Source organism: Hibiscus syriacus, unplaced genomic scaffold (assembly GCF_006381635.1).
Source record: "Hibiscus syriacus cultivar Baekdansim isolate YM2019G1 unplaced genomic scaffold, ASM638163v2 tig00117034_pilon, whole genome shotgun sequence".
NCBI classification, from domain to species: Eukaryota; Viridiplantae; Streptophyta; class Magnoliopsida; order Malvales; family Malvaceae; genus Hibiscus; species Hibiscus syriacus.
This window is the reverse complement of record NW_024063533.1, coordinates 11,230,325-11,243,861: the sequence shown is the minus strand read 5'-3', so window position 1 is coordinate 11,243,861 and position 13,537 is coordinate 11,230,325.

Here is a 13,537-nt window from a genome sequence, read left to right as displayed (position 1 = left end):
AGTAAATAATAGTAAAAAAAAGATGTATGACATGATGTGATGCAAACAAAATATAAGGATCAAAACTTAAATATCATTCAAGTTTACCATTTTCAACTAAAAAGATGGTGTATAATCGATTACAACCTTACTCTCTAATGTCCCCAGCGGAGTCGCCATGCTATCAAAACAATCCGTAAGCTTTTTAGGAGCTAAGGCGGGGAGTGATCCAACTTAATTTTGGAAAATATTGGTTTTTAAAATAAATGCACAAATAATTAAATTTAGAGTCGCTATCGACCTTTGGGATTAAGTAGGTCAAATAACTAAAAATATCCTTTAAAATAATTTTAAGAAAAAATATTTTAAATAAAAAGTGATTTGCGTTTAATCAAAAACTCATTTTGAAAAGGGTTCGGGAGAAGATTACGCGTGGTGAAGGATGAGAACCCCTACAACGCCGAAAATCGGTACATAAGTAATTATACGTAATCTAAATATTGAAAATTGCACATTTGAATATACATTTAAATTATGATTCTATTAAAAAAATCAAAAAGGGTATTACTTCATATGGATAATCGTAAAAAAACACACTCATTGTTAGTTAAGGCACGATTTTATGGGTTATCCATACAAAATATTGTTACCCTATTTTTAAATAAAAATACATATATTTAGTACACTAAAAATATTAGATGCAAAAAGGAATATCATTTAGTAAAGGCAATCCTCAAACACATACTCCTAGTTAGTTAAGGCTTGTTTCCATGGGTTCCCCTCACAAAGTAATATTATCATAAAGATATTTATGATCGAATCTAACACAATATACTTAACACTAAGTATATATATAATACATCCAAAAAATTATAAATAATAAAGTAAAAGAAAAACAATAACAAGTAATATGTATACATAATATTTTAAATAAAAGCAAAATACGTAGGTACAAAATAAAATATATTGTGTGTGTATCTATTAAGTATATTAAAGGGGGTCTAAGTACAATAATATAAATATGACAACTCAAAATACAAGATTGCCAAAAAAATAAATGAAATGAATAAATATGTGACTAAATGATAAAAAATAGCAACTTTAATAACAAATTGACAAACATAATAAGAATCAAGTCATGATGCATAAAGACCACATATTTCGGGCTCCAAAGTCATAATAAACCCATAAACATATTCGAGATAAAATGGAAATTATGAAAATAGCATATAAAATGTAAAATGAACATAAATTTTAAATAAATAAGTAGTAGGGAGTAAATTGAAAGGGTACAAACCACGAATGACTAATAAAGTAATTAACCCAAACATCCAAAACGCGTGCCTTCCCAACCCTAAACAACATCATTTCTTAGGTTTTATATAACCTTAAAATCATATAAAAATAGCCCATAGCCCTCGATTGTTTCTTTCTCTCTGTTTTCACTAGAAAAGGAAAAAACTTTTTCCTCCAAACTCTCTCATCCTCCCTCGGTCGAGACACCTAAACTTCCCTCCAGCCGCCGCTCTCCGGTATACTCCACTGCCGTACACGATGGCCATAACTCAATACAACCCTAAAAACAAATATTTTTCTCTCCTAAACCCAAAAATATCCATTATTCAACCTAAAAAACTCTCCCATCTCACTAGATCTAACCAAAATGAAGGGATTGCCTTCGAAAAATGATGGTTGTTTTTTCTCTGGTAAGAGATATGACGCTTCGATGGTGAGTCCTCTCTCTTCTCTTTCTATTTTCTTTTTATCCTTCGAAATTCTCTTATTTTTTGGTTGATTCTTGGTTTTCTTCGAAAAATTCTTCCCAAAAATTCTTCTCTTCTTTATGTCCTCTTTATCTCTTCGAATATCCCCTTTAAAATGAGACCCTTCCCTTTTTTTATTCTTTACTTTGTATGTAAATGGGAAAAAGGATCTATGATTCCTTTCTTGTGATTTTTTACTTCTTTTAGCTTTGATGGTCTATCCAAGGAGGGATACATGGTGAGGAGAGCGCTCTATAGATGGCGTACGTACGAATGGGGTAAAAATATTTTATCCAAGGCCTTTTCATCTGTTTTGAGGTGACTTGTGAGCAATTTGGTCGAGCACGTGTAGACTGATCGGTGCGTGGTGGCTGCTTCTAATTAGGGTGAAACCCTAGCTAGAAGTTAATTTGGGTTGTTGGATCAAATCTTATCAACGGCTAATGTACCTTGGAACCTGAGGGAAAAAGAAGAAACCCTAGTTGATCCATGATAGGTGTCACTTTACTATCAAAATAATTTTGGTTTCTTAAATATAAATAAAATAAATAAATAAAGAGAAAGAGAGTAGAATAGGGAAGTAGGGTTGATCTATAGGGACTCTGGTGTTTCTGATGAAGTGAATTTTCTAATTTAGAAAAAGATGAGATAATATAGAGTTTTGGATGAGATTAAATAGGGGGTTTTAAAAGTTTTTTTTAAAAAATGAAAGATAAGAATTAAATACAATAAAATAATTAAATAAATAATATAAAGAGATTGAGATAAAGAGAAACTTATACTGAAATTAGCCTATGGCTTCAGCTTTGCCTCAAATTCTTGTTGATCCTCGGAATAGATTTTTTCGTTGGTTATTTTCCGATTACAATTTACAGGGCCCAACCCTTGTACTTGTTTTTCTTTCTTGTGAACCGATAAACCAAAATCTATTTTTGGATATTAGTCATTTACGGAGACTAACTACGACTATCTCCAGTAGCACCAACATGTTTTATAGATCTAGAGAAACCTGACTCGGACTATGTTGCCTCAATGAGAATCGAGCATGATCTCAATTTCCCTTAGCGGACCACTGCTAAGTGTATTCACAACAAGTCGAACTTGCTACCAACCAATTCTTCCTCCCAACTATAAATCATAACAACTTCCGAATCAACGAGCTCTTTTTTATTTGAAAACTCTTTGATTTAAGAAAGATAAGTCGATTACCAATCTTATTCCTCTAGAAAATTGAGAAAATAACTCGAAGTTATTTTAGTGCTTTTCAATCCTCGTAATAGGGATTGAGTCATCACTTCAGCCTTTGCTATGGAGAAACTAGCTAAGTATTGCAATCATACTTAGCATCTTTGAAAACAAAAATAAAAATAAAACAAAGAAGAACTTTGAAAATTAAAATAAAAACTTTTATAAAAACTAGAGAAAGAAGAATAATGATTTCTGAATGTCTTTCTAGGCTTACCCTGAGAGGGTATTTATAGCCTTTAAAATCCTAAAAATAAGGAAAATATAATTCCTAAAATAAAGAGTTAATTCCTAATGAAAATAATTAAACTATTTAAACTAAAATATTAAAAACAAAGTTAAGATAAGATGTAATATTTAAACTAATATCTTAAAAACATGAGTTTAACTCAAATTCGAATTATAGAAATGTGTGGCTTATCCATTCATCCTTCTAGAAGCGCTGACTGGACCTTCTAGAAGGTGCTGACTCATTGCCTCGTCAGATGCGTCATGCCCAGAGTCATGCCTACTAATCCAACCTTGATTCCGAAAATTTAAAAATCAACATAATTTTATCCTTTTAGTGTAATTTCCAGAATCTATTGTTCTATACAAAAAATGAATCAAAACAATCAAATCATCCAAAAAACCAACGATTAAGGAGCAATTTAAAAGCAAAATAATAACCAAATAAAGTACCTATCAAATTCCCCCTCGCTTATTCAAAGCTTGTCCTCAAACATTCATCAATTAACATATCAAAATCACAAGTTGATATCTTCAATTTCATTTGATTTCTCAAACTTCCAATCGAACTAAGTCCATGACAATTACTGAATTCAAGATACAATCAAGAAAATACACAACTAAGGAGAATTTTAAGCAAGCAATATATCCCAATTATTTACCAACATCAATAAAACATAACTCAATACCACACAAAGATTTACACATTCCCGCTCAAAGTGTTTATGGTAAACTAAAATCGATCAAACTGAAACTAATCAAGATATTACCATAGGCTTGAAATCCAATGAAGTCTCCAATACTAAAGGTGAACATAATGCAATAATCAAGGGGTCTTTAATCTGGGTTGTAACGTAGCTAAGGTATGGGTAGGAAAAAGGCCATGATGATCGGTTTAAGTACCAAGACAACATATTTAGAAAATATTCCTAAAATAGAATAAAATAAAAACAAACATATAAACATATAAAAACATAAACATTTTTTTCATTCTTTTTTCTATTCTTTCGTTCTTTTTCATTTTTTGTTTTTGCAAATATAAAAATAATTACATAATGAAATAATAAAATAAAGAACATACATCAATGTAAATGACTAATCTACTTGTCTTGATAAGGGTATAAAAGAGGGATGAAAATAAAGGCTTTGGGTTAATTATGACGTGTAAAACAAAGAAAAAGGATAAAGGCTTAAAAAGTGGTTCACTAGTGGATATATAAATGAGTAGGCTTTTTGGGAAGAAGTGGGTTTAATCCTAAGTGCCCCTATCACATTAAAACATTATTCCCAACATGTAGTCTCAATATGCATTGTGATTACAAGTTCTAGAATATCATAACTAGTTTGGTAAACTAACTCAAACAATGAGCAAGAATGAAAATGTATGCTCGTTAGGCTCGAATCTCACAAGAAAAGGCTCATATGTACTGAGTCAAGTTCATATCCATTAACAAATGCATGAAATATCAATACTTAGCAAAAAAATACTAGTTATACCAATCACCATCATGCAAATTAAATTCGATCAAAATATGATCACAATTCAAGAGGAAGCAAGAGTATAAAGTAAATTTCAAGAATAACAACTAAAGATTCCAGTATATCAATAGCATAACTACTCAATTCTAATCAATCAAACAAGCCAGTCAAAATTTTAACAGCAAATTATATCCCTCACTTAAACCATATTGTCCCAATATGAATATTAAAGCACAAGAGAGGGAACATAATTACTCCCCTAATTTAATTGCGACCGTGACCGCGACCATAGTGAGACAAACCCAGTCGAAGATAGGAAAGGATCTCGGCTAAGTTAGCCTCAATGGAATCGAGGCACCCATGAACTTCATGGATTTCACCATGCAAATTTTCGGACAGTGGTGGCTGCGAAGTAGTCCTCCAGAGAAAAACTTGCTGATTGCAAGGTGTGATAGTGCCGGGAGGAACCATGTGAGGAATGTCGAGGGTGCCAGCAAGGAGGCCCATTGTGTTTAAACACCTAGCATCCAGAGGATCCATAGCAAAAGCATAAGTAAATTAAGCAGTGTCAAATGTCAATAAAAACAAGCGAGATGCAAGGTGAGTAATATAAGGACCAAGAATAAAGGGACTATCAGATCGCACAACCCGCTCAAAGGTGCGAGTGAACCAAAATACTAATTTTACCTTAGTATCGGTTTGTGTACACCATAAAAAGAATAGTTCAACTTTACTTAGTGCAGACGTACTATCGTTACATATGGAATAATGGTATGCTAAGAACTGGTGGATATAGAGGAAAGTCGGATCATGAATATTCCATGATTTAGTAGTGCATGCATTGTAATTAACTCTCGTTGACCCTATGAGTGCCTCATAAGCTAGTTCAGTGCCGAACTCCTGAGGCATCTCAAGTAAAATAATTAGATATCCATGATTTGTGACATCCATCACGAACCCTATAGAAAAATAGAAATCATTCATAGACATTCTAAAATACTAGCCAAGCAATCGAAAAGATATAACATCAAGAGAGTCAATAGAAATGACTCAATGCTGTAAAAAGTTAAACATAGCATAAAAATCGAACATTAATTCATAATACGTGCTACACCTAATTTCAGGAAGCAATTCCCAACCAATAGCATCAAAATAATTAGTGACAGAATCTCGTAAATGTAAAGTATCAAGAGTACGAAAGGGAATATATTTGCAAACCTAAAACTGGTGATGTCGGATGTTGTTGAATCTCAAGGATTCATCGTCATCAAATTGAAGATATCCCTGGAGCACTTCTTCAATTAAGACCAAATAAGTTTGGCCCCAACGGTGTCTTTCAGAAGAACCTTCATGATCAATATCACCCCCGTGAGCAAAATACTCACCAGAATCGGCAACTAAGCTTTCAACAAAGGAAAGATAAGGTGGTGGTCCATAATGTTGATGAGAAGAGGAATCAACGGCAACACCCGTTGGAATGGGAAAACCTTGTTCAAAGACCTCTGTAAAACCAAACCAGGGTGCCACATTAATAAATGTTTCATTTTTAAAGGTTTAGAGTTTACCTTGGGTTGTTCAAGGACAACAAATGATGGTGGCATGATATCGGGCATCGACAGGGAAGTGGAACCTAACGACATAGAGTAGAATATCGGGGTGGTCGGTGATGAAGGTCTGGTGGCCATGGATTACTCAGACCGGAAGTACGACGTTGAGAGGAGGCGGAATGGCTTGTGAATGGAGAAGTAGTGATGAGTTCATACGTGGGTGCTAGGATTCTCAGTGAAGAGCCGATGAGGAGGAGTTGGAGCGGGCATAGAGTCGGAATTGATTGGGATGGTCACGAAGGCCAAAGCGGCATAGTGAAAGTGTCCTCCAAGAATGAGCGGCGGATGAGCACCTTGGTTTGCTTGGTTATACGTTCTCACCATCTTGGATTAAAGAAAAATATGTAGGCTGGTGTGGCAGCGATGGCGCAACGATTTGGTGATGGTGTAACGATTGGTATGGAGGTCGATTGCTGAGAGTAAAAGAAAAAGAGGGATGTTTCTTGTCGTGCGGCTGGGGAGGAAAAAGATGGGGCTAGGTCACGTGGGATATAAAGAAAAAGGAGAGTTTTGAGTTTAAAAGAGGTTGAAAGTGATAGGTGGGTTCATGAAAAATAAATTAAAAGAAAATAAAAAGAAGTTAGGTGGATGGAGAAGTTTGTTCGGTTAAAGTATGGAAAAACTGGGGTTTTGAAAATAATTGAAAAGTATTAGATAAGGATTGGTAAAAGGGTAAGGTGGGACCTATAAGTAGTTTATAAGGAAAGTGATTGGATTTGATTTAAAAAGGTAGCATAGAGATGATAATATGGGCCCCGTCAAAAAATTGAAAAAGAATTTAAACCCCTAAGTTAGGAGTTTCGGCAGAAGAAGAAAAATATTGACTTGGGGAATGCTATGGTGCGCCATGTGAGGGTAGGTTATACTAATTTACACCGCCTATTGTCTCCATATTTGAAACACTACTCCTTGATTATATATTTGATCGAAATTCGAATATGCTCAGTGAAAAATAAAATAAAATTAAGCATGTGATAAAATAAAATAAATTAAAATATAATGAAATAAATTAAAATGAAATAAAATATGATAAAAATAAAGCAAAAATAAAACGAAATGGGTTACCTCCCATCAAGCGCCTTTGTTTAACCTCGTTAGCTCAATGACCCTTTTTCCAATATTAGTTTCTCTACCTCGATTTCTTTGATTAGACAACCAGAGCATTTTCATAATACAACTTCAACCTTTGAGCATTAACTTTAAATCGAACTCCTGAGTTATCTTCAACTTCAACAACACCATGAGGAAATACTTGAGTCAATGTAAACGGTCCGAGCTATTTTGATATGAATTTTCTTGTAAAAAGTTTAAATTTAGAGTTAAATTGTAAAACCTTTTGACCGACAGAAAAACGTTTTAAATTTAGAGTACTATCATATGCGTTTCTATGGATTTCCTCAAGTTCTTGAATATGTAATTTTTGAGTCTCACCGACCACGTCCATGTCCATGTTACACTGTTTAACTGCCCAATATGCCTTGTGCTCCAATTCAACCAACAAGTGACACGGTTTACCGAAAACTATTCAGTATAGAGACTTACCAATGGGACCTTTATAAACGGTTTGATATGCCCACAGTGCATCGGTTAATTTTAGACTCTAATCCTTAAGTCTGGTTTAAAATTTTTCTCAAGAATTGCTTTTATTTCTCGATTCGATACTTCTATCTGTCTATTTGTTTATGGATTATAAGCGATAGCAACTCTTTGAGTTACTCTAAATTTCTTCATCAGTGATTCGATTACTCGGTTAATGAAGTGAGTTACTCTATCACTTATTATAGTTCGTGATGTGCCAAACCTGAAAAAATAGAATTTTCAAAAAATTAGTTATAGTTTTAGCATCATTATTACGGGTAGCTTTAGCTTCCACCCATTTGGAAACATAATCAATAGCCAAAATTATATAAGTATTTCCAAATGAAGAAATAAAAGGGCCCATGTAATCGATTCCCCAAACATAAAAAATCTCACAAATTTGTATCAGATTAAACGACATCTTGTTTCTATGGCTTAAATTACCTATACGTTGACATATTTCACAAGGTTTACAAAATATATAAGAATCTCAAAAGATGTTAGGACAAAAGAAACCACATTCAAGAATTTTATGAGTTGTACATTTTGGCCCAAAATGGCCACCACAAGAGTAAGAGTGACAAAATTGTAAAATTGAATTTACTTCACTTTCGGCAATACATCATCGAATTACCTTATCCGAGAAGTTCTTCCATAAATAAGGATCGTCGTAAATATAATATTTGGATTCTCATTTAATTCTATTGATTTTAGATCTCGGCAAATCTAATGGTAACTTACCTGTGGCCAAATAATTAACCATATCCGCAAACCATAGAGTTATGCTTTGTGCCACCATCAGATTTTCTTTAGGAAATTCTTCCCGAAGTGGTGAACCAATTACGAAAAGGGGAATTCGACTCAAGTGATACGCTACCAGATTTTCACACCCCTTCTTATCCTTGATTTCTAAGTTAAACTCCTGTAAAAGCATGATCCATCGGATAAGTCTTGGTTTTGCCTCTTTTTTGCTCATCAAATATCTTAAAGCTGTCAAATCAGAATAAACAATAATTTTAGTTCCAAGCAAATAAGATTTAAACTTTTCTAAAGCAAAAATTATAGCAAACAATTTTTTCCGTTGTGGAATAATTTTTCTGAGTCGAATCCATTGTTCGAGATGCATAAGCTATGACATGTGGCTCTTTGTCGATTTTTTGACTGAGAACGGCTCCAACGCTTGTGTCCGATGCGTCACAAATAAGTTCAAAAGGGTAATTCCAATCTGGTGGCTTGATAATTGGGGCTGAAATAAGTTTCTCCTTTAATGAATCAAATGACTCCTTTCATTCTGAATTAAAATCAAACTCTTGATCCTTCCGAAGTAGATTGCATAAAGGTTGTGCTATCTTCGAAAAGTCTTTAATAAACCTGCGGTAAAATCCTACATGTCCAAGAAAAGAACAAATTTGCCTCACAGTTGTGGGGTAAGAAAGTGAGCATATAACATTCATTTTTGCTTTATCAATGGCATTCCCTTTTAAAGAAACAATATGGCCTAGAATTAACCCCTTATCAACCATAAAATGACATTTTTCATAATTTAAAACAAGTTTAAATTCTAGGCACCATCTAAGCGCATATGTTAAATTTAATAAACATTCATTAAATGAATTACCGTAAATAGTGAAGTCATCCATGAAGACTTCAATACCTTTCTCGACATAGTCAGAGAATATACTAACCATACACCTTTGGAATGTGACAGGTGCATTTGCATAGTCCGAAAGGCATACGTCGGCAAGCAAAGTGCCAAAGGGACATGTGAATGTTATCTTCTCCTGATCTTCTGGTGCCACTGGAATCTGGAAAAATCCTGAAAAGCCATCAAGACAACAATAATGAGATTTACCAGTTAATATTTCTATCATTTTATCTATAAATGGAAGAGAAAAATGGCCTTTTTAAGTTAAGGAGTTCAACTTTCTATAATCGATGCAAACTCTACATCCATTATGAACTCTTGCTGGAACTAACTCACCTTTTGAGTTTTTAATTATCGTAACTCCGGTTTTCTTGCGAACCACGTGGACTGGAATTACCCAATTACTGGTTGAGATTGGGTAAATTACATCTGCATCAAGAAGTTTATGGATTTGTTTTTTCATTATTTTCATTACAGAATGATTTAATCAATGTTGTCCTTTCCTTGATGGTTTTTCTCATTCATCAATCTTGATTTTGTGTATGCAAGTCGAGGGGCTAAGTCCCTTGATATCGGTAATAGTCCAACCGATTACCCTTTTATGCACTCGTAACACTGTTACCAAGTCATCCTCTTCTTTTTTCGATAACTTACTATAGATAATAACAGACAAAGTTTTGTTTTCACCTAAAAATGCATACTTCAAGTGCTCCGGTAATTCTTTCAAATCAACTTGAAGTGTATGTATAACAGAAGGTAACAACTTAGGATTTGAAGGAATAAAACATATATCAGAATTAACCAAAAATATTTTTCAAACTCCCTGGTTTCATAGTCAAGTTCTTCGAATTCCCTGCATAGATTATCGACAATTAATGTTCTATAAATTTTTCAACGGTAGTCTCAATGACATCTACAAAGTTTATACTAGTAACATTATCATGATAACGCATTGCTTTGTATACATCAAATTTTACGACCTCACCGTCAAACTCCATTGTAAGAATTTCACTTCTTACATTGATTTTTGTATTCACTATGCTAAGGAAGGGACAACCCAAAAGTATCTCGAAACAATTATTTGTTCGGTCGTTTTCCATGTCAATGAGATAGAAATCTGCTGTAAATATAAGCTCATTTACCTTAACTAATACATCTTCCAACAGTTCTTTGGGATATATTATCGATAAATCCACCAGTTGTATTGTTATTCTTGTATCCTTCAAAGGCTCATTAGAATGCAAGTTGTATACAGATAAAGGCATTATATTAATAGAAGCTCCTAAATCACACATTGCACGTTTAATTCCAACTTTACCAATTTTGCAAGGTATAGCAAACATACTTTGATCTTTTAACTTTGGTGGAAGCTTTCATTGGAAAATATATGAAACATGCTCTCCCAAATTTACCTTTTCTATTCATGTGAGCCTTTTTTTCGTTGTACAAAGGTCTTTAAGAAATCTAGCATACCTTGGTATTTTTTGGATTACGTCAAGGAAGGGTATGTTGATTTCAAACTTTCGGAACACCTCCAGAATTTCCTTCTCTTCAGCTTGTTTGTCTCTTTTTACTAATATGTAAGGAAAACGTGGCGGAGTTTCATAGGGAGATGGTGTCGGTTCAGGCTTTGAAACTTTTTTCTTCTTTCTTTGGGGATTTTCTTCAATCTCATTTTCCTTAGGGGGATCTGCGCCAACTTCTTCTTCTTATTTCAGATCTTCTTCATTCTTTTTTGGGTTTGCGCCAACATTTTCTGGGACTGGTTGTTCGACAACTGTACCGCTTTGGAGAGTAATGGCGCTTTCATTCTCTATTGGGTTTGACTCTGTTTGAGAAGGTAACTTCCTTTGTGATTGTAATCTTTCCATGGTTTAAGCCATATGGCACATTTGTTTATCCAATTCTTGTAGATGGGCCTTGGTTCGATTTTGGAACTTTTCCTGGGACAAGGCCAAACGTTCAATAATGGATTCCAGAGAGGACTTTTATGGTTGAAACGTTTGTAGGGCCTTTGCTGATTGACTTGATTCTACCTTGTGCTTTGCCCATAACTCAGACTTGGATGGTCTCTCCATCCCGGATTATAAATATTGGAGTATGGGTATAGGGTCTCTGGTGAGGTCTCAAAAAGTTTGGTAGAGCATTTGCTTCTGCGCCAACTTTCTCCTGAAGTATTGGACAACAGTCTGTCGGATGATATAGTATTGTGCATATTTCGCATAATTTTGTTGATCCAATTTTTCTTGCAACCAAAGAATTAACTACATCGGTTAATTTATCGATTTTGTTTTCTAAGGAAGTAGTACTTATCTCGTGAACCCGTCGGCTGAGTTCACTTGAAGTGCCAAACTGCTGAGAGTTGGTAGCCATTATCGAAATTAATTCCCTTGTTGCAGCTGGTGTTTTGTTCACAATAGCTCCTTCACTAGTACGTCTATAGTTTTCATCTCCATTAGAAGCAGCCCTTCATAGAAGTATTGGAGGAGTGTTTGCTCGGATAATCCGTGTTGTGGACAGCTTGCACAAAGATTCTTAAATCGCTCCCAGTAATTGTAAAGTGATTCTCTATCTATTTGTCTTATTCCCATAATGCTTCTCCTTAATTCGCTTACTTTTGCTATTAGGAAAAAACTATCAAGAAAAATTCGAGTTAAATCAGCCCAAGTATTTATAGAATTGGGAGGTAAATAAATAGCCATTCTTTGGCTAAACCAGATAAAGAAAAGGAAAAGCATGTAGTTTTATTTGGTTTTCATATACTCCCTGAGGTTTCATGCTTGAACATACCATATGAAACTCTGTGAGATATTTGTGTGGACTTTCCCTAGGAAGCCCGTGGAATATAGGAAGAAGATGAATAAGGCCCATTTTCATGTAAACAAAGTTGTGCCTTGAGGAAAAAGTGATGCAGAGAGGTTGTTATACGGCATGTGTCGCAACTAACTGTTGAATCGTCTGATTTACCGTTGGTTCTGGTGTGTTCTCTGCGCCTAGTGTATCTTTGGTTATCTATTCTTCTTTTGTATCAAAAGACGATGATCCTTCCAGATTTAATTCTGGATCTGAATGCTCCAGTTGTTCATGTTGTCGTTTCATTCTTTTTTTCTTGAAGTATTTTTGGGTGAATTCATCTGGCTCGAGCTTTGATTTCTGGATCAAATTCTATCAAATCACTTGGATTACTTTTGGTAATTAATAAAAAATAAACAACTTTATCGTTACTGTTGTCGAAGTCTTCAACAGCGACCCCAATTTTGACATGTGTCGTTTTACTGTCAAAATAATTTCGGCTTCTTAAAAATAAATAAATAAATAGAGAGAGAGAGAGTATAATAGGCAAGTAGGGTCGGTCCACAAGGACTCTGGAGTTTCTAATGAATTGAACTTTCTGATTTAGAAAAAAGATGAGATAAGGTAGTGTTTTGGATGAGATTATATGGGGTGTTTTAATTTTTTTAAAAAAACTATAAGAATTAAATAAAAGAAAATAATTAAATAAATAATTTAAAGAGATTGAGATAAAGAGAAACTTATAGTGAAATTAGCCTTTGATTTTAGCTTTGCCTTAAATTCCTGTTGATCATCGGAATAGATTTTTGCTTCGATTATTTTCCAGTTACAATCTTCAGGGCTCAACCCCCGTAACTCATTTTTCTCTCTTGTGAACCGATAAACCAAAACCTATTTTTGGATATCAGTCCTTTATGGAGACTAACTACGACTATCGTCGTTAGCACCAACCTGTTTTATAGATATGGAAAAACACGACTTGGACTATGTTGCCTCAATGAGAATCTAGCCCGTTAAACTATTTAAACTAAAATACTAAAAAAAGATAAGATAAAATATAATATTTAAACTAATATCTTAAAAACATGAGTTTAACTCAAATTTGAATTGCAGAAACGTGTGGTTGATCCATTCGTCCTTCTAGAAGCACTGAGTGAACCTTCTAGAAGGTGCTGACTCATCACCTCGTCAGATGAGTCTTGCCCAGAGTCATGCCCACT